Source organism: Staurois parvus, unplaced genomic scaffold (genome assembly GCF_062004578.1).
Source record: "Staurois parvus isolate SC_StPar_1 unplaced genomic scaffold, SC_StPar_1.0 ptg000191l, whole genome shotgun sequence".
Taxonomy (NCBI): Eukaryota; Metazoa; Chordata; class Amphibia; order Anura; family Ranidae; genus Staurois; species Staurois parvus.
Window position 1 is genome coordinate 2,024,173 of NW_028317987.1, and position 23,156 is coordinate 2,047,328.

The 23,156-nt window shown below is 46.2% G+C and overlaps 1 pseudogene; it reads right to left on the reverse strand.

Annotated features, from left to right (window-relative positions):
* Positions 1-3,182: 3,182 nt before the first annotated feature.
* Positions 3,183-23,069, reverse strand: LOC149461850 (uncharacterized; annotated as a pseudogene).
* Between the last annotated feature and the right edge of the window lie 87 nt (positions 23,070-23,156).

The window sequence follows — 23,156 nt, forward strand, 5'->3', positions numbered from 1 at the left end:
GGAGGAGGCGCTAGAGCAGCTGTCATACCGGAAATACGTCATGACGTTTGCGGAAGGACGTTTGCACACACCCGGAAGTGGAAGTGGGGAGTGTTAGTGGATGGGAGTGTAGTTAGGAGAGTTTAGTGGTCATTTACAAGTCTATGTTTTAGTTTTGTGAATTGTTCTTTTGTGGAATTCCAGACCACATCTGGACATGCGAGATCGCTGTTCTCCACCGAGGAGCTGATCCTCATTTGCTGGGGAAACATTACTAATAATTGTTGTATTTTCAGTTGAAAACATGTCCAATTCCTAGATCCATTGAGGTACATAGCAGAGGTTCAAGGTTCTTCCTAACTATACAGGTGGCATAGACACAAGCATACACCCAGGGCCACTGTTAGATATCATGGGGCCCCGTACAGCATACCTGACAGCCCCCCACCGCCAGAGAGAATATCCAAATTATATTTATGGTACAAATACACTAAAAACATTATTAATGGACATAATCCCAACCATATTCCTGTGAAATCTAAATTATAAAACTGTACTGAGTTCATAAATAAAGCTGTGTGTGTAATGGAGGTCTTGGGGCTCATTCACATGGGTGCTGTGGCCTGTAGCGTGAGAATCAGTGGTTTGTTTTTGTGTCTGTCGCCGTTTGCAAGCAACCTATGTTACACTATGGAAATGCTGCAGGTCATAATTTGATAAGCATATGGGTGCAGGTGTACAGCCCTGAACACAGACAGTGAGCATTCAGGGCCACTTCCCCACGCCTTCACACCTGTCAGATGACAACCTGTGTTCATACAGCTGCTGTGTCCCCATAGAGCATTTTGGATGTGTTTTTGGTGTGTTCCACTGCATTTTGGATGGGTTTTTTGTGTGTTCCAATGCATTTTGGATGTGTTTTTGGTGTGTTCCAGTGCAGTTTGGATGCGTTTTTGACGTGTTCCAGTGCATTTTTTTATGCATTCCAGTTAATTTCCCCCCTCTCTTTCTAAAATTTAATTAAGGACATGTGCGTTTTAGTGCGTTCCAGGGCGTTTTACCACGTTCCAGTACAATTCTATGCATAAACAATGCAGCCTGGTTGACTTTTTTGGCAGCACCTGCAACGCACTGGAACTGCAAGCGCTGATGTGAACTATGACATTGACAACCATATAACCTTTCTGTGCGTTTTGGATGCAAAAAAAGCAACTGAAACACATGTAGTGTGAACTGGCCCTAAAGGTTATTATAGGTCAGGGAACGGGACTGACCAGGAATTGTGAATTCAATCAGACTAGTGGTGAGATACAATCAGCAATCGTATAATAATGTGAGATCTGAGCTGGAGGTGATAGAAAATGAGACACATTAACAAGATCAGGAAATAAATAGTTATATACAAAGAGTGGGGCGGGGATACATAGATTTGCAGATGGAACAGGTGATGACAAGGGGGTGGGGGAGGGAACAGGTGATGACGGGGGGGTGGGGGAGGAAACAGGTGATGACAGGGGGGGCGGGGGAGGGAATAGGTGATGACAGGGGGGAGGGGAACAGGTGATGACAGGGGGGTGGGGGAGGGAACAGGTGATTACAGGGGGGGAGGGGAACAGGTGATGACAGGGGGGCGGGAATAGGTGATGACAGGGGGGAGGGGAACAGGTGATGACAGGGGGGCGGGGGAGGGAACAGGTGAAGATGGGGGGAGGGGGACAAGTTGTATAAGGAGAGAGGTTTAAGCGCTCATTCACACGTGACTTTATTTCTAACTCTTGCCATACGCCCCCATGGCATTGGACAGGTGTTTGGGAAGCGGTTTTAATGCTCCTCAAATGCCCTATGTGCAGTTTTGAGGCATGTGATAAGCATTTACCAAGCGTTAAAACTGCGCCACAAATGCCTGTAATGAAGTTAAATGGTATTGACGCTCCGAAAACGCCTCACAACCACACCACAAATGTCTGCCAGGCATTTGAGGAGCGGCACCATAGACTTGAATGCGAGGCTTCAACTCCTCCTGACTCAACAGGAGGCGCCAGTTTTGCCATGACGCAATGCTAACGCTTCAGTGTGAACAGCACTGTGTGCTGCCATGTGCAGAATTTTCATAGGCGTTTGAGAAGCATAAAAAACGCTTCCCAAATGCCTGTCTGATGCCTGCTGACAAAGCTAGTGTGAACGCAGCCTTAGAGAAGATAAAGTTGTAATGAAATATAAACAGAAGGAAAATTGAAAATTTCAAACTTGTCAGAAGAACAGGACGCAGGTAGGATTCACTCCCTTTCCACTTTCTAGTCAGTAGCCAAAATCTTAATTAATTGATCTATATTCCAGGCACTGACAGAACCCTGGAAATTGATCTCCATATTTTGGGCATTCACAAATGTCAAGGAGCTTACAATGTAATGCAGGCCATAGATAGGTCGAAAATCGACCAAAAAAAAAAAAATCGGTAAATTTTTGCACCATTAGTGGGGTAATTGGTAGGCTGTTTAATCGGGATTTTGGCACTTTTTTTTTCTATTGGTAAAGTTGGGAAGAAGAAGAAGAATTCCAGTCCTCTATTATATTTTACATGAAAAGTCTTGCGGTTGCAACAATGTATCTATTCGTATCTGAATAAAACCATCTTTATCCGAAATGGATACAATGTGGAAACCGCAATACTTTTCATGTAAAATATAATAGCAGAGCTCTCTGCAAGGGACAGAAGTAAAAATGCCAGCCGTAGACGGGACGAAAATCAGACGATTTTTTTGCTGTTGATGGTAAAGTCAGCTGATTGAACAACCGATTTTTTACATATACTAGGCCCAATTACCTTAACAGCATGTCTTTGGAGTGTTGGCAGAAACACAGCCGTGCAGAGAAAGCATGCAAACTGGGATGCAGCCATGACTGGGATTAGAACCCATGACCCACGGGCTTAAAGTTCTGAGTTCTAACCACTCAGCCACTGTAGGAGACAGAGTTTGAGCTGCAATGTAGAATAGTTACATTGTTTACAAATAATGATAAAGTGAGCGCTGGTCAAATTATATAGACTACTAAAATGGTATTACACAAGATCAATATAAATCTAGGTATAGATATAAGGTAGCAGCTAGCACTCAGGGTATTGGCAACAGTCCCAGAATAGAAATATGTTACAGTAATAGTGCAGCGCTATAAATGCATGTTATCAATCAACGCATGGAAAATCCAAAAAGTGCAATCATTTATTTATTTCAGGTACTCTTACAGTGTGCTGCCACGCAGCTTTACTGTTTAACAGTTGTTATTACATGTTATGTTATCATGCTATTTGGTATCATCCACACACCCCTGCTGTTTCTGACTAGTTGGTTGCTTCCACCCTCCATTTCCTGTTGTAACACCCCTTTTGTTTAGTGGTTATGAAGACACTGTAAAGTGAGGAAGCTGTGTGACATCACTGGAAATGGACCTATGAAAACACCTTTATGTTCATACCTTTGCTACCTGGAAGCATAAAGAAGCATTGGAAGACACCTCTGAAGTTGTTATTCATTGAGTCAACTATCTGTTAAGGCGATCATTCAACTTGCTGCACACATTCTTACAGACCGGGTCTAAACGAATCTCTCCACAAGTACAACCAATGCCAAGACAGAACATACAGTGCTGTCAATGTACGCAGTGCTTTACACATACATTGTACATTCACATCTGCCCCTAACCCTCAAGGAGCATACAATCTAAGGTCCCTAACTCACATTCATACACTAGGGCCAATTTGGAGAGGAATCAATACACCTACCAGCATGTCTTTGGAGTGTGGGAGGAAACTGGAGTACTCGGAGGAAACCCATGCAAGCACAGGGAGAACATGCAAATTCCATGCAGGAGGTGCCATGGTCAGGAATTGAACCCATGACCCATTTACTGCAAGGCAGACATGCTAACCATTAAGCCACTGTGCTGCCCATTAATGATGATGTAAACTGGTAAATGGTGCTAAAAAAAAGTTCATCTAATCATTCGTGAATAATGGAATGTCCTTGGTGTGAGAGTACCAGCTCAGGGAGTGCCTATCAATGGCACGCGTGGTTTATCCGTGACGGACAGTAGTGCATGAACACGTGAAAGGTCATCCACCCCTGTGACAGTGTACTACACTATTAAGAACCTTTCTGGCTCCTGTGGCTGAGCTAATTCCTCCCAAGGACAATTGGGCACCCACCATGATGGATGGATGGATGGATGGAGCTGGATGACTAGCCCATAGCTGCCAGCATACCGCTGCACCCCCAGATGTGTGATGTGTATAACCCATGCGCAGTAATACCTTAACATAGAATAGTTACATGATTACAGAGAAGGAAGATATATCATTATATTGGGAACTTAGAACTAGACATTCCCAATTATTTCAGATATAAGTGTGAAAATGTTTAACATCTGAAAATAGAATGTATGACATTCATTAGTAAATGCATTAGTTGGTCGATCATTTTGGAGAAACAGCAAAACAAAACAATTCTAATCTCGGTGTACTAATTATGTTACATTCTAAGTATTCTCTTATGCCAACAGGAAAGCGCCAATGGTACAAAGCCTGCGCCATCTAGTGGACATATCCGGTATTGCACCTAAAAATGTGCCAGACGTGATTCCACATTTACTAATAGTAAAGTAGACGTTTATCAATGAGATTGCTAGACGTCGCTCAGAGGACTGACAGGTCCTCATTGATTTAACTGAGTCTGCCTGAATGGTCAGAGTCTGCTGGTAGACTCACGTCTTAGTAAATCAGGGCCAATGTGTCCACAATCACCATGGAAATGATCAGATCAATGAAACGTTTGTCATAGACAGACCATCATGTGCCGATCATATACACAGACATTTGTATCACGGGAAACATACAAGAAACATGTATGGAGAAAGACACGGGAAAGTCCCAATATGTGCATTCACCAATCACTCCTTCATTCCCGGTATACACACAATTCCATTGCTTCCATGTGTACACCATCAGTCACTCTTCTAGAATTGGGACATTTTATTACCACCCACCTCTTCAGTGATCCCCCACCATGAAAGTATTATCCTCACCTCCAACTGTGGGCCTAATGAGTGCTTGGAACATTTGTCCACAAAGTATGAATAATAGACCTCCAAGTGTTTGTGAAATCTCCCACCACAAACTGTACTCAGCCAATCACAGGGCAGGACTCCATTTTTCTTCTTCTCTTGCCATCAATGGCCAACCCGGTCCCACACTTCATCCATGTCTTTGGGAACCTATGATCTCCTTATCAACTGTTTCTTCCATGATGAAGATCAGCCATGGAGTATATCTGAGGTGTATATCAGGGTGTGCTTCTTCCCCACATGAGAGCTGGGATGTCCAGCAACATTCATCTAGAAGACATTTCCCGCACTCAAGGCACTAATACACCTCCAGGGTTGTGTGGGACCCCTGATGTACAGGAAGACAGAACTTCAGTGAGGAACATTTCCCTCACTCAGGAGTAGAAAGCAGCTTCTCCCGTGTGCAATCTCTGATGTTTGTAAAGCTAGTTCTGTGAAAAACTTTTCCGCACTCAGGATAGGAATACGGCTTCTCCCCCGTGTGAGATCTCTGATGTATAGAAAGATAGGACTTCTGTGGAAAAACATTTTCCACACTCAGGACAAGAATACGGCTTCTCCCCCGTGTGAGATCTCTGATGTATGGAAAGATGGGACTTCTGTGAAACAAATTTCCAACATTCAGGACAGAAATACGGCTTCTCCCCCTGTATGAGATCTCTGATGTTTGTAAAGATTGGACTTGTCTAAAAAACATTTCCCGCACTCAAGACAGGAATACGGCTTCTCACCCGTGTGAGACCTTTCATGTGTGACAAGATGGCACTTCACAGAAAAACATTTCCCACACTCAGGACAGGAATACGGCTTCTCCCCTGTGTGCATTCTCTGATGTGTGTAAAGTTGGTACTTCTGTGCAAAACGTTTCCCGCACTCAGGACAGGAATACGGCTTCTCCCCCGTGTGAGATCTCTGATGCCTGGAAAGATGGAACTTAAATGAAAAACATTTCCCACACTCAGGACAGGAATACGGTTTCTCCCCCGTGTGCATTCTCTGATGTGTGTAAAGTTGGTACTTCTGTGCAAAATGTTTCCCGCACTCAGGACAGGAATATGGCTTCTCCCCCGTGTGAGAAATCTGATGTTTGTAAAGATTGGACTTCTCTGCAAAACGTTTCCTGCACTCAGGACAGGAATACGGCTTCTCCCCCGTGTGAGATCTCTGATGTTTGTAGAGACTGGACATCTGTGAAAAACATTTTGCGCACTCAGAACAGGAATACGGTTTCTCCCCCGTGTGCGATCTCTGATGTGTGCCAAGATGTGACTTATGTGAAAAACATTTCCCACACTCAGGACAGGAATAGAATTTCTCCCCTGTGTGAGATCTCTGATGTTTGTAAAGACTGGACTTCTGTGAAAAACATTTCCCGCACTCAGGGCAGGAATATGGCTTATCCCCCGTGTGAGTTCTCTGATGTGTGTCAAGATGTGACTTATGTGAAAAACATTTCCCGCACTCAGGGCAGGAATACGGCTTCTCCCCCGTGTGAGATCTCTGATGGTTGTAAAGACTGGTCTTCACTGAAAAACATTTTCCACACTCAGGACAGGAATACGGCTTCTCCCCCGTGTGAGATCTCTGATGTGTGTCAAGATTGCCCTTATGTGAAAAACATTTCCCACACTCAGGACAGGAATACGGCTTCTCCCCTGTGTGACATCTTTTATGCACATTAAGATGGGATTTATAACGGAACCCCTTCCCGCACTCAGTACAGGAGAATCTCTTCTCTGTTAGAAGGCCGGCCCGGTCCCGCACAGTCTGAGGTTCCTCAGGATATGAGGAATCCGATGGTCCATCTACACTGGGTGGTGCCGGATGGACATTGGAGGGAGCCGGGTTTTCTCCTGGACTATACTGTGTGATGTCCTCATCTTCTACTTTCCAGTCTGGAGACAAAGTGAGACAATCCTCGGAGGTTTTCCTCATCTCCCGGCCATGGACTAAAATACAAACACAAAGAGGATTACCAGACAGGAGCTGATTGGTTCCCCCAAACCAGGACTCCGCCCACATCAGGCAGCTTGGTCTCTTAGGAGCTTACAATTCCACCCTCAAGGGAACTAGGAAATGGCTCCTCTGATCTCCTACCAGGTCATTTCTTTATTCATGGACCTCAGTCAGAGAGTGAGGAAACAACCAGAACTGTCTTTTATAGGAGGGACAGTGATGAGGGGATTACAGGAGGGTTTACAACCACTTTAAATGTCTACACGAGACAAGTTGCAGAGGTCCCACACCGCTGCCTCCCATCTCCTGAGACTGCACTCAGTGACTTGGGCCTGAGACTATACAGACATATCCCTCCACCCGGCACAGCCAGCAGACCACAGAGCAAGGAACCCTGGGAGAATTGTTCTGTCAGAGATCTTACTAGACTTGGACATTGTGCAAAAGATCAAAAGCACATGCCCTACGGGCCTAGGACTAGGATTGTGTAGGGTGAAAATCAACATTTTGCTGCCAGCTGAACCCCAGAACCTCCATAAATCCAGTCTAGATACATAAATTGTGTCTGCAGCACAGAGAAGGAAGATTATCCGAGAGAAATCCAGGAATACAGGACGGGGAACACAGCTCAGGAAAGTGACCAGGGGATTACAGGCTGATATCACCCAGTCCCCGCCCTACTCTGGACCAATCAGTGAGCAGTATGGGTGGAGGAATGGATTTAGTGTTCATGACCCACCTGTGCTGATCTCTGTAGGAGTGTCCTCCTCTATAAATGTCCCCGTTATTCCATCCTCCTCCATAGACTGCTGATCATCCCTCACATACGCCTCTTCTTCTTCTGCTTTCACCTCAAATTCTATATCGATTGGATCTCCACTCTAAATCAAGGAAATGAGAGAGAATATCATCTGTAAAATGTAAGGTCACATAAAATATCCACACATTGTCTCCACAAGTCCATGTTCTAGATTCTCCATCCCACCAACCTTGTAACAGTGAGGGATGGTGTGACCTTCCTGTGTGGAATCCCGGGAATACAGAGGACGGGGACATCTCTCTGGTGGGTTCCTGGTATTAGGTGACTCCATCATATCCTTGTGTCCTTCTGAAAACTCCTCCATCACTCCATACTCCTCATCCTCCTCTTTATACTCTTCTTTAACATCAATATTATCATCCCCGAGGATTCCACTCTGAAAGATATAATAAAACATTCATTGTAACAAACATGCTGTGTTTAAATCACAACTACCAATAATTGTCATCATCTACCTGATGATGGTGAGGGATGGTGTGACCTTCCTGTGTGGAATCCCGGGAATACAGAGGACGGGGACATCTCTCTGGTGGGTTCCCATGACTGGATCCATCTGTAGGAAACACACACACTGACTGAATCCATTGTTTCTATGTGTTTATCAGATGATGGGGGATCTAGGTGGATCCTCCGTACTGCTCTCTCCTTTACAATAAAGTCTCCTCTTACCCGGTGATGTGAGGGGCGGCTGATTGTCCATCATGACGTCCTTGTAGAGATCCTTGTGTCCTTCTAAATACTCCCACTCCTCCATGGAGAAATAGACAGTGACACCCTGACACCTTATAGGAACCTGACACACACAATGATACAGTCACCATCCAGACACATCCCTTGTCTGTTACTGGAGAATGTCCCAGAATTCCCGGCACCGCTCACCTCTCCTGTCAGCAGCTCCATCATCTTCTTGGTGACTTCTAGAATCTTCTGCATGTTGTGTCTCTCAGGGTTTAGGGAGTCACATGGAGGCACTGTGATGGTCATATGATCACCTGACTTCAGAAGAGGAAATCTCTGTATTGAGGAACCAATAGGAATATCATGTTAGACTCCCAGAATCCTCCTCACCTCTCCGATCAGGTCTGTGTTTTATTAATAGAGATAAGTGATGTCATGTGACCTCCCAGAATCCTCCTCACCTCTCCGGTCAGGTCTGTGTTTATTAATAGAGATAGAAGTGATGTCATGTGACCTCCCAGAATCCTCCTCACCTCTCCGGTCAGGTCTGTGTTTATTAATAGAGATGAGAGTGATGTCATGTGACCTCCCAGAATCCTCCTCACCTCTCCGGTCAGGTCTGTGTTTTATTAATAGAGATGAGAGTGATGTCATGTGACCTCCCAGAATCCTCCTCACCTCTCCGGTCAGGTCTGTGTTTTATTAATAGAGATGAGAGTGATGTCATGTGACCTCCCAGAATCCTCCTCACCTCTCCGGTCAGGTCTGTGTTTTATTAATAGAGATGAGAGTGACGTCATGTGACCTCCCAGAATCCTCCTCACCTCTCCGGTCAGGTCTGTGTTTTATTAATAGAGATGAGAGTGACGTCATGTGACCTCCCAGAATCCTCCTCACCTCTCCGGTCAGGTCTGTGTTTTATTAATAGAGATGAGAGTGATGTCATGTGACCTCCCAGAATCCTCCTCACCTCTCCGGTCAGCAGGTAGATGATCTCCAGGGTGAGGTTTAGTATCTTCTCAGTCATGTGACTCCGGTCCTCCTCCATCCTCATTGGTGCCATCATGTGATCTATACAGATCTCCTTGTAGACGGATAACTTTGGGAAATGAAAGTAAGAATGATTTGGATGGTATTGGTCACACAATAATAGGATGTGGATGTGAGGGGGGAATAGGAGGGTTGCTGGACATTGAAGAACTACTCCCCCCATGGGAAGACATTTTGTTTGGACTGTTTAGTGTTTACTACAATTTTGAGGTCCGGGGCCCCTTTTCTCTGTTGGGTTTGTTTGGTCTCTGAACTGGTTTTGATGAGTATTAGATCTGCAGACAAGGAATGATAAATCTGATCCTTCCTATGACTAGTTTGCTCTGAGGCAGTGCTGTGAGGTCAATGTCGGCTCATCATGCAGGGATGGTCACTTTACATCGCCCGACGCTCGGGACATGTAGTTCTGGGGGCCGGGCAAGTATTGTTTTTAATCTTTATCCCTGCTGAGGGCAAGCCACAGGGCTCTCCTTTCAGATGCCAGCCTCTACCACCCCGTGTGTGTGAACCTCTCCTGTACCTACTATGCTTCCCCGGATCTGCTTGCCCATCTGTTGGCCCGGTTCAGTGGGTGTCGGAGGGTAGAGGGGATGGAGGAGAGCGGACACGTTCACTCCCTTCTTGTCCTGACCCAGAAGTGATGTTATGACAGATTTCCCGACCATTGTGTCAGGAATGGACTTGGCCAATAATGGTGGGACTCACCTGCCTTGTGGGCTGCAGTACCAGGGCTGGCCAGCGGGTGCTCTCAGCAATCAGAGACTCACCCCTGCAATCAGCCAAACACCTGAAGCTGATTACAGGGGTTGTATTTAAGGAATGGCCAGACTCACAGTGAAGGCCGTGGTGTGTGTTTTTCCATGGGCCCCTGTATCTTGTATCCTGTATTCTTGTTCCTGTCTGACTTGTTGCCGACCCTGCCTGATCCTGACCTCTGCTGACTTCTCCTGTTTGATCCCTGGCTTGTGACCCTGACCATTCTCTGCCTGACCCTCTGCACCATGCTGCCCGTGAGTTACTGAACCCAGCTTGTGACCCCAACCACTCTCCCGCCTGTTCCTGGTACTCCGTTTGCTACTGACCCGGCCTGCCTGACGACTCTTGCATTGTATGTATTCTTATCTGTGGGTGGTCTGGTTTGCTTGCACTGTGTTTATGTTTAGTTTTGCACTGCGTTTTGTATTGTTAGTCTTAATAAATTATATTGTTTATACCATATCTGAAGCCTGCGTTTCCCTGTGTCAGTCCACACACCTCTGGTCATACCCTGATTCCTGACATTACACCACGGCCAATCCTGACCAGAAGTGGTTGCACAGGGAAGCCATCTTGATTTGTTGCTGGGAAGGATGGATCTTGATGAGGTTGTGTATTTATCTCTGCTAGTGTTTGATGACAGAGAATATGCTTATCAGACTCTGAAGGAGTATCCCTGGGATCAACTGCTAGAATGTATACGGATCGCTCATTGCCTAGTAGATCAGGGCACAGAGTTCTCTGAGGTGCAGCCATTGATCCAGGTTTGTGCTGAGTTGGCTTGGTCCTGTACCCCTGAAAGCAGGAATTACTTTTTTACCCCATTTAGTGTGGATCAAGTGGAATCACTGGTATGGTTGTTGGAGGAGGATCCAGATTGTTTCCATGAGCACTATGCAGCATGTCCATCACACGTGCTTATGGATTGCATAAACGCAGTGCAGTCTTTGATCAGACAGGCTTTGTGTAAGCTGAGTTTTGTTAAACCCATACTGCAGACATGGTCAGACTTGTTACACCCAGCCTCAGTCAGCTTGCAACATCATTCCTCTGCTCAAGGCACTCTTCCTGCATCCCCGACAGCACCCCCAGTGATGGCCCAGTATACTCTGCTAACTACCACATACCAGTCCCCTGCTCCCACTCACTGCACCTATCCTTTCTTCAACCCTGTAAATAAGTCCTCTGTAGCAACTGCTCCCTCCTTTGTTCCATCCTCCAGCTCTTCTCTGTCTTCAGCTGCTCCATTCATTTACAGACCTGCGTTTACTTACAGTGCTCCAGTAACTAAAACCAGGAAAAGGCGAAAATTCTTTCCAACCAATACCATCCTGCCAGTTGACTCAGAGCCCGCTGTCGTGCCAGTTGACTCAGAGCCCACTGTCATGCCTGGTGACTCGGTGCCCACTGCCTTGCCAGATGGCGCGGTGCCCACTGTCAAGCCAGATGACCTGATGCCTGGTGACCCGGTGCCCGCTGTCGAGCCAGACGATCCAATGCCTGATGACCCAGTGCCCGCATTCATGCCTGGTGACCCGATGCCCGCTGTCGTGCCTGATGACCCGATGCCCGCTGTTGAGCCAGACGATCCAATGCCTGATGACCCGGTACTTGCTGTCGAGCCAGATGACCTGATGCCAGATTACCCGGTGCCCACTGTCGAGCCAGATGACCCGATGCCTGATGACCCAGTGCCCGCTGTCGTGCCTGGTGACCCAATGCCCGCTGTCGAGCAAGACGATCCAATGTCTGATGAGCCGGTGCCCGTTGTACCTGGTGACCCGATGCCCGCTGTTGAGCCAGATGACCCGGTGCCCGCTGTCGAGCCAGACAATCTGGTACCTGATGACCCGGTGCCCGCTGTCGTGCCAGTTTACCCGGAGCACCGCTGTCGTGCCGGTTGACTCAGAGCTCGCTGTCGTGCCTGGTGACTCAGGGCCTGCTGTCTTGCCAGATGACTCGGTGCCTTCCGCTCCACCTCGGGGCCCGGTGCCTGCCGCCCTGCCTGGTGGCCCAGTGCCTGCTGCTCCGCCTGGTGGCCCGGTGCCCGCTGCTCCGCCTGGTGATCCAGTGTCCAGCCCGATGTGCCTCTGTCCGGTGCCCAGCCGGATGTGCCTCAGTCCGGTGCCCAGCCGGATGTGCCTCTGTCAGTTGTCCAGCCCGATGTGCCTCTGTCAGGTGCCCAGCCCGATGTGCCAGTCTTTGATATCTCGCCAGTTACCGGACCCGGGCGGTGGAACATTTTACCTAGCCAGGACTGTTTGGAGCGTCCTGAGGCCGCTCCTTGAGGGGGGGTACTGTCAGGAATGGACTTGCCAATAATGGTGGGACTCACCTGCCTTGTGGGCTGCAGTACCAGGGCTGGCCAGCGGGTGATCTCAGCAATCAGAGACTCACCCCTGCAATCAGCCAAACACCTGAAGCTGATTGCAGGGGTTCTATTTAAGGAATGGCCAGACTCACAGTCAAGGCCGTGGTGTGTGTTTTCCATGGGCCCCTGAATCTTATATCCTGTATTCCTGTTCCTGTCTGACTTGTTGCCAACCCTGCCTGATCCTGACCTCTGCGGACTTCTCCTGCTTGATCCCTGGCTTGTGACCCTGACCATTCTCTGCCTGACCCTCTGTACCGCGCTGCTCGTGAGTTACTGAACCCAGCTTGTGACCCCGACCACTCTCCCGCCTGTTCCTGGTAATCCGTTTGCCTGTTTGCTACTGACCCAGACTGCCTGACAACTCTTGCATTGTATGTATTATCTGTGGGTGGTTTGGTTCGTTTGCACTGCGTTTTGTATTGTTAGTCTTAATAAATTATATTGTTTATACCATATCTGAAGCCTGCGTTTCCCTGTGTCAGTCCACACACCTCTGGTCATACCCTGATTCCTGACACATTGAGGACGACAAAGAATGTAATGCGGTGTGATGTGCACTACATTACATCCAATGGAGTACAGGGGAGACATTGGGGGTCTTTTAGACCCTGGATGTCTAAATAAAGAGAACCTAATTGTAAAGAATTAAAGTTACACCTAAGTACATAACTCCTCCCTTTAAAAATTTTTAAGGCCTCCCCACCCCCACATATATGCACACCCAAACGTAAGAGCACACGCTGGAGGGCCTACACGTGATAACATTGATTGTGATACACGTTACATATCGCCGGTCACACCAGAATGAGAGGATAATTCTAGGAGCAGACCTCCTCCGTACTCTATACTGATGACCTAGAAGGGGCTATAAATGTGTCCCCTATAGATAATACCGGGACTAAAGGTTGTCACCATTTCAGCACACACAACTTAAGGTTTGACATGTTGGATATCTATTTACTCGCTGCAACCTCGGCTTTTATGGTTTTACACATAAATGGGTCATTTATTGCTTTTTTGTGCCTTGAAATTAACTTAAGTGTATTTTTTAATGAAATTTGGCATTTCCTAGACTTTGTGATAATATTTTGTGACATAAAAATTAGAACTGCCACTATTTTATTCTCTAAAGTCTCTACTTTCAGAAAATCGATATTTTGGGGGTTTTGTGTCATCTTCAGGATAAAATGATTTTTTAAATGTGCAAAAAATGCCAAAATGGCTCTGGGAGTGAAAGGGAGAAAGGATAAACAGGACACTCCCCTTTCCTGAGGAGCAGCCAATCAGTTCTCATAACACTGCAAGGTCTCTCCCCTCCCTGCTAGTCCCCGGGTGCGGTGCTGGAGACAGGTGGGGGGAGGGGAAGAGGAGATAAACAGCGAATGTTACACATATTAAATGTTTTAGTCGCTATAAAGCCCCTTTCATTCTTTAACCCCCCCGGACATTCCTAAAAGCACCTCAGATTTATATACATTTTCTGTTAAAAAGGAATGTTTCCTTCCTCCTGAGCAGCAATGTAAGGGGCTCTATGCTCCATACTCCTGACCCCGGCACTCCATCATTGTGTTGGCTGCATAGTGTAATGATTGCCCATTGGCTGCCTGTGTAGTGTCATCATTGCCCTTTGTAGGCCATGTATGGTCAGGATGGTCCTTGTCTTGTCTATTTATTGTCAGTGCTGTTTGTTTAGAGGACCATATTACTAGAATTTATCTCCACAATGAGGAGAATGTTCCGGCCCCGGAAGTGGGGGAATGTTCTGCCCCTGAAGGGGTTCATCTGGGTTCCCACACTATATATGTGTGTATCATCATCTCCTGGGGATAAAAGACGTCACAGTGATTATGGAGGAAGAGGACGGACGTGACCGTGGAGGAAGAGGACGGACGTGACCGTGGAGGAAGAGGACGGACGTGACCGTGGAGGAAGAGGACGAACGTGACCGTGGAGGAAGAGGACGGACGTGACCGTGGAGGAAGAGGACGGACGTGACCGTGGAGGAAGAGGGCGGACGTGACCGTGGAGGAAGAGGGCGGACGTGACCGTGGAGGAAGAGGACGGACGTGACCGTGGAGGAAGAGGACGGACGTGACCGTGGAGGAAGAGGACGGACGTGACCGTGGAGGAAGAGGACGGACGTGACCGTGGAGGAAGAGGACGGACCTGGCTATGGAGGAAGAGGACGGACACGGCTATGGAGGAAGAGGACGGACACGACTATGGAGGAAGAGGACGGACACGACTATGGAGGAAGAGGACGGACACGACTGTGGAGGGAGAGGAGGGACGTGACTGTGGAGGGAGAGGACGGACGTGACTGTGGAGGGAGAGGACGGACGTGACTGTGGAGGGAGAGGACGGACGTGACTGTGGAGGGAGAGGACGGACATGATGGGGTTACTGGGTGTAAATAGGAAATAACATCTTATTACCTCCTCTGCTGCCACTTCTGGTAACGTCTCTTTTCTACTTCAAAACCACCTGGAACTTCCTGCCTGACATCACTTCCTGTCTTCCATCGAGACTTCCTGTCTGGGCAGAAGTGATATCACCACCTTGTGGAGCTCAGAGGAACTGCAGCCCTGAGAAACATCTGTAATGCAGGCCATAGACGGGGAGAAAAACGGCCGATTTTTCTTTTAAAAAACGAAAAATCGGTCGTTCAAGCGGCCAGCAATGGTAAAAAAAATCGTCCGATTTTCATCCTGTCTACAGCCGGCAAAAAGTGTCCCTGCAGAGAGCTCCGCTATTTCTTTGACAGTTCTTTGACATTTATAGCGGTTGCAACAATGTATCTATTTATATCCATTTAGGATACAGATGTTTTTATTCGGAAACAAATAGATACAATGTTGCAACCGCTGTAAATGTCAAGGAACTGTCAAAGAACTGTCAAAGAAATAGCGGAGCTCTCTGCAGGGACACTTTTTGCCGTACTGGAATTCCTCTTATTTTTCATCCTTCTTCTTCTTCTTCCTCTTCTTCTTCATCATCATCCTCTTCTTCTTCTTCTTCTTCATCATCCTCTTCTTCTTCATCATCATCATACTCCTCTTCTTCTTCTTCATCATCATCCTCTTCTTCTTCATCATCATCCTCTTCTTCTTCATCATCATCATCATCATCCTCTTCTTCTTCATCAGCATCTCTTCTTCTTCATCATCTCTTCTTCATCATCCTCTTCTTCTTCTTCTTCTTCATCATCATCCTCTTCTTCTTTTTGTCTTCCTCTTGCAGGTCACTGCTCATGCGCAGATTTTTTATCGGTAAAAAATCGGCCGATTTGCCCATCATTGCCGCGAAAATCGGCCGATCGGTAAAATCGGACGATTTTTTTTCCAACTTTACCGATAAAAAAAATCTGCCAAAATACCGAAAAACGGCCGAACAAATAGCCCACTAACGATCCGAAAATCGGCCGATTTTTTTTTCGGGTGAAAAATCAGCCGATTTTCGACCCATCTATGACCTGCATAAGGCTCCAGTCACATCTTTGCAGTTGGCTTTTTGCTTGTTTTGCAGTACTTTTCGCAGTTCATTTTGAGTTTTTGATACGTTTGTAAGGGAGAATATCTCCAGCACACCGAGGATCACCAATATGGGTCCAAAAGTTTTAATGATTGATCACATAGTTACTGCAAGGCAATGTTTTGGAGACTCGCAGGACCCTTTGTCACATGCCTGATGAAGGGGTCCTGCGAGACTCCGAAACATTGGCTTGCTGTAAGTATGTGATCGTTCATTAAAACTTTTGGCCCCATATTGGTGATCCTCGGTGTGCTGGTGACATTCTCCCTCGCTGATTCTGTTCGGTTCCAGCCGATGGTCGCTGCAGCACCCACTTATACACACAGCCATTTGTAATGCAGGAACAAGTGTGTTTGGATTGTACACTTGCATGTTGATACGTTTGTGATGCGTATTTACTGTGTTTTGCGTTTTGTTCAGCTCTTTTTTTTTTCTTTTTCAAAGTGGAATTTTTTTTTTGCTGGGCAGAAGAAAAATGCAAAAACACACTACCATACATTTCAGCCATTGAACTCTATTTTAGCAATAATGCTGCATTTTGCTTTTTAAAAAGTCCCGGACCCTTTCCAAAAACACAGCAGTTCAAAAAAGCCTAGATGTGAACATGGCCCATAGGAAACCATGTTAAGTGGACTGTTGTGTGTTTCTGAAAACAGAAAGTACCAAAAAACATGCTGGTGAGAATGGAGCCCAAATAATCATTCCTGTAAAATATCTGCCTTACACGGCTACCAGGGAAATTCATATATAACACAAGATAAGGAAGAACAAATCATTCTAGCTCTTATGGAACCAACACTTTAACAAAGATATTTTATTACATATAGAAAACAAATTAAAACAGATTCCCTCTGAAATCAAATCTTTTTGGTGAAGAAAATGTAAAAATATGTTTTAATGCATAAAAATATCTATCAATCCACTGATAATGAAGATGTTAGACATAAATGACAAGGATGTAATGGTCACAGAGGAATGGTGGTGGAGATCTCTCAAAGTAAGAACACTTCCTTGAATGGTTCTATAAATAAAGAATGAATCCTGGAGGGAATAAAGCTGTAAAGCAATAAATAATATATAAACTGGGCCATCCACTTCATCCATAAAGACATTGTGATTGAAGATCTTCTAGATCACATAGAAGGAGGACTCATCCATGATTTCATACATTTGTTTGGAAGGATAGAACAATCCTCAGAAGGGAACATGTAGGATGACAGGAAAGGCTCCTGACTGGTGAGATCCTCCAAACATAATGATGACATCCATGAACTGGAGCGAGCTCGTTGGGGTGATAAAGCCAATCTGGAAACACTGTGTAGACGTTCTCCAAGAACTCAGCACACTCCAGGTGTGGAGAAAGTCTCCAGGTGGGTTTAGCCTGTCATTTATCATAGATACAAACACACTGTAACCGGGATGGATCACTCTGCCATTTGCTCTCTTTTTTAGTCTGCTGGCATAGCTGTGTCCAAATTCGATAGATCTGTACCTATGATCCGCTGTGCTTTATTTCTCCTCCCGAGACCGACACTTCCTATCCTCCATCCTACAGCCATCATACTACACTGCAGTGTGGATGGGAAGAATACTCTCCATGGTGCAATGATAGAAACTGACCAGAATTCCTGGAGACCAAAACACCAATCATATGAATGTGGAACTCTTTATGCAATCCTCTTTGGTGCAATGCCTTTTTTTTTACACAAGTTTTTTTTTTACACAAAATTGTCACTTAAATGACATATTGCTCAGATAAGCCATGGGTATATGTGGAATTACACCCCAAAATACATTCTGCTATGTCTACCAAGTATGGGGGTACCACATGTGAGAGACATTTTGGGAGCCTAGCTACATACAGGAGCCTGAAATCCAATGACCACTTTGAAAGTCTGAAGGTGTGTAACTTTCTAATTTCACTTCCTCACTACCTATCACAGTTGTGGAGGCCCTGAAATACCAGGATAGCACCCCCCCCAAATCACAGGTCTGATATACAGGTCTTATCCCATATCTGGCCAGGTTGATGGTGAGAAATTGTTTGAATGCAAGGTGGCCAGAAAAATTAATGAGGGACTCATCAACGCAGATTTTTTGCTGGGAAGTATAGACATCTGCAAATTTGTGGTTAAGGTGATTTACGAGGGGCCGAATTTTGTGGAGCCGATCAAATTCAGGGTCACCCCGAGGACAACAGAGTGTATTGTCATTGAAATGCATAAATCACATTATATACTAATATCTATGCCTTGCCATGGCAGCAGAGAACACGGCATATGATGAATTGGGTCTGAGGACCAATACAACCGCAATTCATTTTTTTTAGTAATGCCCATGTGGAGGGTTAGGTGCAAAAAAAACTTAAATTCAGAAGCCGTAATGGGTTTTCATGTAACTGGTCTGGCAAGGTTTGAATTTGGGTTGGTGGCGATAAACTGTTGTGCATGTAAATTGCTTTGATACAGATCCTCTGTGAAAAAAATCTCCAAAAATCAAGGGGAGGAGTTAAATTTGCTGTTTCCACCTGAATTTCAGGTTGGGAACTGAATGGGGGAAGTACAGGTGCTGCAGAATTTGTGGGCTGCCAATCAGGATTTGCAAGCACATCTGGAAGAATTCTAGGGGCTCTACAGGCCTGTCTGTGAATTCTTGGTGGTTGCTGGACAATACTTGTACTCACCACCTCACCAGCTTGTACTGCACTTATGGGACTTGCCTCATCACCAAGTGATACTGCAGTGCTGGTATGTGAAAGACCAGGATGTACTAGGCCGCTGGTGCTCGCCAGTTCACCAAAAGGTAGCGTGGCACTAGTACTGGCATTTTGCTGCATATGAGAGTCATTAGGCAATTGTATCACCTCATCACCCTGGGAATGGGGTCGGGTACACCTGACCTTAGCAGGGGCCTCTTCTCCATCGTCTGAGCAATCTGTCAGGGTACCACTGCTGTCTACAGGTTCATATTCTGATTGTGTCAGTGAGGCTTCCCCTTCACTCTCACCTGACATGCTCAGAATCCTGTAGGCCTCTTCACTAGAATACCTTTCGTTGGACATTTTGGCCACTAAATTTATAGGTAGCTAGCACGACTCCCGGGAAAAAGAGCACCTGGCTGTCAGGGACTGCTTGAACTGTTACAAAAAAACTGGCTTGCAAGTACTAACAGAGATCATGCCTGATTCTGCCAACACTGCGGTTTTGTGTGCAATGTATCAAGTGACAGTTACCTACTGACACTGAACTTGCTGGGGGGGAAGGGAGGGTAAGCGTAGGGGCTAAACACAGGTGCTGGCAGGTGCCGGGACTGATCCCGCTAATGCTGCATTTTTGGGGACGCTATACTATTGATAATGCTGGTATAGTGCTGATCTGATCAAAGATATTGATCCGTTCAGACACTATACTAGCAATGGAGGTTTATTGTGTATGGGCGTCTTCCTGGAAATCAAGGGGTTAAATGTGATGACTGGTGTCCTGACGGGAAATCTTACGCTATCTGGGAGGGATGCTAACTGACACTAATGCTATCTGAAGTCGCCGGAGACACTAATACAGTAATCAGCAAAAAATCTGAACACTGTACTAATGACACTGGTGACAGGGCAGCGAAGGGGTTAACTGGGGACAATCAAGGGGTTAAATGTGTCCTAAATGTGATTTTACTGTGTGTGTGTATTGCGTGGATCTGCTTTCTTCTCTCTCTGGGACAGAATGCGCTCAGAGAGAGAAGATGTCATCATTTCCTGTACCTGTGTAATGGAAACACAGGTACAGGAAGATCTCTGATAGGGCAGGGATAGATCATCAGATCCGAACATCACTGGCCTGAATCTGATGATTGATCGGTCAGGAACTGAATCACAGCATGCACACACGCCCCCGGCCCACGGTCACCGTGGGAGCATGAACCACATACATATATACACGATTTTGCACAGGGACTCCGCCCTGTAGCAGTATTTCTATTATAGGGCGGACTTAAAGCCGTTAAGGAAAGCACGGCGCTGTATTTTTATTGATTAACATTTTTGCACATTTATATGAGTGTGTTTAGGTTTGGGCAGCATTTTTTCAGTTTAATTCACTGTTAGGTTGGTTTATTGATTGTTGATCACCTTTTTTAGCTGCTTGTGGGAATACTTTGTATTATTTGTGCTCCTCTTCACTAGTGTACCTTTCCAGTTCCTGTGTTTATAAATATGGACACAGAATGATCTCTGATTGGGTACAGGTGATCAGCAGGTCCAAGTGGTCAGCAGGTAAAGGCCAGAAATCATTGGCCTGGACCTGATAATCGGCTTGTGCTGTACCAAGTGACAGCATAGTCAGGATAGTGGGCTCTTGCATACATGTACTGTATATGCTCTGGCGAAGCGGGACGGCCCTGCCGCAGTATAAGTTTGGTGGTCGGTCCTGAACTGGGCAAAGTCAGTTTGTTTGCCAATGATCTTTCACTTACTTTGGTCCAACCCAACACCTCCCTGCCAGTCCTATTCTCTGTACTCCATACATTTCCCTTTCCTCTGTAAAACAGAATGATGGTTTCCTTGGCCCACCTCCTACCTGGATTATTTGGGCATTCATCTCCCTCGCTCGTACAACACACTCCATGAGGCCAACTACATCCCCACTTTCAAATACTTGAGAGTCCTACTTCTGTCCTGGACTCATCTTCACCTCTCCTGGATAGGGAGGATCAGTGATGGATAAGTGGCAATTTTACCAAAACTCCTTTACTTATTCCGTACTCTTCCCCATCCCCACCCCCACCGATCCCCATCTCCTCCTATACTCTGAAATTTTTTTTTAAATTCAACTAAGCAGACAAAGGGCCACGAATCCCAAGACATGCTATGTATATACATAAGGAACAAGGAAGTTTGGGTGTTCCAAATGTTACTAAATATTTCTTGGTGCCCAGATTACCCCACTAACCCCCCTTTACACCACAATACATGGCTCCTTATGGGCTGACTTAGAAGCATTTCTCTGTTCTCAAACTTCTCACCATTCACTCCCATGGAGTCCTCCTAAATCCAGACCTACGTCTATCAGCCTCTTGATGGGTCACACACTCTGCACCTGGAACTCTAATAAATATTCCAGCAACTTCATATCCCCTCACTTGCCTCTCTGTCCTCTTTTGGGTGATCCTAAAAAGGTACTAAAATGGATACAAACATTACTAACCTGCCACCTTCCCAGGAACCCTTAGTACGATGGCATTTGAAGCCCCCCAGGCCTCACAAGTTACCAATTTAAATTGGCTATAAATGTTCTACTAGCGGCAAAACAAAGACTTGGAAACAAGAGCTTGGCCCCCTCGTGGAAGTCCATCTTAGCAAAGATGTCATCCAAGAAAGATGTCTAATAAGAAATTCTTAGAAACCTGGGCCCCGTGTATACATTACACTCACCCCCCCATGTCCCCTGACACCTACACACTGCTATAGGCATTGAGGCCCCAGGTTTCTGCTAAGGGGGTCCCCAATGTCCTCCATCTGTTCTTTTTGTCTTAGAACCTTGTTCTATTTCCTTCCCTCTTCCTTTTCTCTCGGCCCCCTGACCTGGGAGGCCTTGGTTACTGGGTATCTTGCCTATCCTCTGTACAGGACCCGACTCTCACACCCAGTCCAAGAGTGTCTCCCAAATTATGACTAACTCAAGATTTCCCCTCCCCCTCATTTTATTCTCTTCTCCTTCCCTAATTATCCTCTTGTTGCCATTCTTACAATGTGTATGGTTACTGTAAACCCGATCTTGTAACACGCCGCGCTCATTGATCTTTATATCCATCACTTGTATTCTCTGGTATGATTTACGGATGCACGCTGGAATTGTTTTCATGGGTTGGTTACTTCTGAACATTTGTACGAGTTGCACAATGTATCCTACAAAACTTTAATTATAAAAACTTACTGCAAGTGAAAGTTAGTTGGACAAATGTGAGGAGCATTTCCCCCGCCGAGATACATTGTGGCCATCATTTATTTTACACAATGATTTCCTATGATGGTCAGCTCCATCTAGTGGCCTCAATGCAGTATTTTCCTGAAATCCCTCTGTGATATGGGGGTTTGTTAGCTCCTGTGGTAGATGTTTGTGAGTGAGTCCACGTCAGTCAAGACTTGCGGTTTATCGGCACGGCAGCCCACTTTTATTAAGAAGGAAAATGAAAGTCTTTACACCATAAGGTTTCCCACGCAGGGGATTGTCCAGCTTTGTCAATACATCAGATCACTGAAAATGCTAGCTCACCTGGCTACACTTCAGGAGCACCACAAATCTTTACACTGGTCCCCAGACTAGGACTTCTTCAGGATTACTCAGCCTTGGTTACAGCACCTCACTACACAGGCCCACTCCTGGACTCTAAATAGGGTTCCCCAGCCCCCCTCAAGCTTGATCACTCCTCCATTGACTTCTGGACTCCCTCCACCCCCATGGATTCCCTCCAGCCCCCTGGACTCACAAGCCACTTCAGGTCCCCCAGACTCTTGGAGCTGTCCTGACTTTCCCAGTCCTTGGGCAAGGAATCCCACCTCACAAGGGATGCAGTCTCCAGCAGGAACCCCCAGCTCTCCTGACAGGGTCTTGTCTCCAAATGGCAGAAGACCTGGCCTATAATGATCTGCCCACCTATGTACTCACACAGGCTGCAGGCATCTAGCAAAGCCTGGACATGGGACTGAAGGTCTTGTCCCCACCAAGAATCTCTGGAACCTTCAAGCTCCAGGTCCTGACCCGGAACTACCAAATCCATTGACAACCTAGAACAGTTTTCTCTGCTCACAAAATACATGTTGGAGCTTCTCAAACAGCAGCCAGGAGGACCCGGTGTCATTGTCACGGTAGCAGGACCTCACACTTCCACACCTCCATCAGACCT